The sequence below is a fragment of the Protomyctophum bolini genome (assembly GCF_963924005.1).
Source record: "Protomyctophum bolini genome assembly, chromosome: 24".
Lineage (NCBI taxonomy): Eukaryota > Metazoa > Chordata > Actinopteri > Myctophiformes > Myctophidae > Protomyctophum > Protomyctophum bolini.
Genome location: NC_137885.1, coordinates 27,569,157 through 27,572,279, shown reverse-complemented (window position 1 = coordinate 27,572,279; position 3,123 = coordinate 27,569,157).

Sequence of the window (3,123 nt, the reverse complement as noted above, 5' to 3'; positions counted from 1 at the left end):
ACTAAAACTAAGACACAAAATGTTCGTCGACTACCTTTTTTCACTGACAAAACTAAATGGAAACTAAATGAAAACTAAGCTACAATGACTAAAACTAAGACTAAATATATTTATTAATTTATTTATATTTTCGATTGCTCTAAAAAGTCATCGATAAGGCGAATCACTGAGGAAACAGTCGATAGTTTAGGTCAACGGTATAATGCTTTAATTGCGATTCCATGCGCCACAGCCAGAGCTGGGCCCGGCTGACATGCAATAGTGTGGAAGTTATTTATTTTATTATTATTTATTTATTGTGGAAGGTATTTGTACTCCACTCCATCCAATTTCCAATACTTGTACTTCTGCTTCACTACATCTCAGAGACAAATATTTTTCTTTTGCTCCACTACATTAATTTGAAATTGTTTAGTTACTACTGTAACTAGATTTTGATTATGACAAAACATACAGTGTAACCATGCACTTCAGGCCTACATTTTTTCAGCCATTTGAAAATAGCCGATCTACAAGCTCTACAATGGTTCGCTTGTAGATCTTGCTATTTTCAAAAGATTTTTGTACACATTTGAAAACTCTAAATGGGACAGTCTGCATAATGAGTACTTTTACTTTTGGTACTTTAAGTGCATTTTCACTCAAGTATACATTTTGAATTCCATTTCTACATTGCAGTCAGGGGGGCAGTCAGACAGATATTTTGTGAAGCCTATAAGGAAATCGCGATTCATATAATGGCCTGTTGTGGCGCTGTCATTGGACCCAGAAAAACCCATAGCCCCATAGAAGTCCATGTATTTTGGCCCAACTTCACCTAGACTGTATTACCTTAATAAACATGGTCATGAATACTTTCTGCTTCCAGTCACTAGTTTAAAGTCTCATTTCTAATGTCATAATATTCTTTTTGGAAAATTATGGTCCCATTAATTTAAAAAATGACCATAAAGTCGCTCATGTTCTGAAGGGCGTGGCTACCGTTACAGTCTATGATCGGGATTCCCCTCCCACTCGAGTCAAAATAAAAACCAACGGAGAAGAAGGGGGGAAGTCCCGCCTCGTGTCTGGGCCAACCAATGGCCAGCTGGGCCAAAACGGAGCCAGCCAATGGCCAGCTGGGCCAAAACGGATCTAGAAATATGGCGATTTACATCAGGAATTACCATAGAATTACAGGCTTCATTTTATGTCCATGTTAGACCCGGGGAACGCTTTGTCCATATTTATTACAGTCTATGATTGCAGTGTTTATACTTTTACGCATCGTCGCTGCATCATGGCTGGCTGACATCAGTGTTGTTTTTGGCAGCAAATTTCTATTTTAGTTTTTAGTCATTTAGTCTCTTGAATAGTTTTCACTTAGTTTTAGTCACATTTTAGTCACCTGGAATGTTCTAGTGTTTTAGTCTAGTTTTAGTCGACTAAATGTCATACGATTTAGTCGACTAAATCTACAGTTGATTTAGTCGACTAAAATGTGTTTTGACAGGCCTTGATGTCGTTGTAATGACATATTTTACACTTTGGTTGCATGCTGAAAATAGCAGATATACAATCTCACAACGTTGTGAGATTGTATATCTGCTATTTTCAGCATGCAACCCAGCATAAAACTGAATCTCTTGTCCACTAGTCCCTTACTAACATTTTAGTCTAGTTTTTATTTGTTGACGAAATTGTCAGTATATTTAGTCTTAGTTTTAGTCATCATAGATTCGTTTTTATCTAGTTTTAGTCAGTGGAAAAAAAGGTAGTCGACGAACATTTTTCGTCTCAGTTTTAGTCGACGAAAACAACACTGGGCTGACATGCGGCTGACCCTAAAAACCCAGCGATGTTTCCCCGTCGGTGGGGTTCGTTCGTTCGCAGCCTCTCTACCTTCTCTCTCCTCTCTCTGCCTGTTCGTTGCCGTGGCGCCGAACACACTCTGTTGCCATGGGAGATGTTTATGTAAGCCGTGCCTAATCCTGTTAACCCATTCTGAACGGGAAAACCCATTTTGGTGTTATAGCATCATGTTGTGCTTTAGCTACTGAAAAATAGCAGACCTACAAGCTCATAGCGCGCCACCGAGTGGCGCGCTACGAGCTTGTAGGTCTGCTATTTTTGAAAAATCGAAAGAGCGACTGACATTTTTTTTAGAATCTGATCTCAGGTCAGAATGGGTTCATCAGACCAGTGTGTGTCCAGTGGAAAAAACCTGGTATGAATCTGATCTCAGGTCAGAATGGGTTAACTGCTGCTACTGCGGGAGGAGGAAGGGAAGGAAGGGGTGCCTGGCTGAGCCGAGACAGCGTTCGGCATCGAAAGATGTGTGGGGGGGGGGGTGAAATTAAGAAAAAAAAACAACAACAACAACAAAGAACCCACTGAGATATGTATAAATATTCCAACATGTTTGTTTTTCTATACCTTGATTTATAGTTCAGACATGGCGAGCATCCCTTTAATTAATGCGCCTGCGCCTGGTTTGTGTCTCTCTGTTAAATATAAGATCCAGGGCTGGTTGGTGGTGGTGGTGAGTGACCTACTAAGGATGCTTGGAACGTTGGCAACGGCGCAAAAGAGAAAATCGGTGGGAGAGACGGCAAATGGCACGCAAAAGCGGCGCTCGTCATTTTTGCTCAGCTAAAAACAGGAACGGGAATGATCTGGTCTTGCAGCGTGCGTTCCCCGTTTTTCACACACACATCTGCGAAGGTCTTGGCACAGAAAGTTCTTTATAATTTTTGGGGCATTGGAACAATACCGACTGCATCGCATATAACCGTGAAGCCCGCGAGGCCTCGTTTTGTCGCCTATAAGCTCCTCAAACATCACGCTCCTCCTCCTCCTCCTCCTCCTCCTCTTCATCAAAAAGTAGGTTTAGGATAAGATTGGTGGATGCTCGCCTCCACCTTCATAATAGCCATATTCTTTTAGCGCACACACACTTCCATTTTTCTGCCAGCGAGGGGACGACGACGAGGGAGACGGCGACTAAACCTAATTATCCTGATTAAAAAGCAGAGAGAGAGATTCAAAAGACTCGTACAAGAGGAGGATTATATGCGCACACACACAGTAAAGAATCGGTGCTCTTTTATCCATTCGTAAACCAAGCGTGCACAAAGCGTGTAC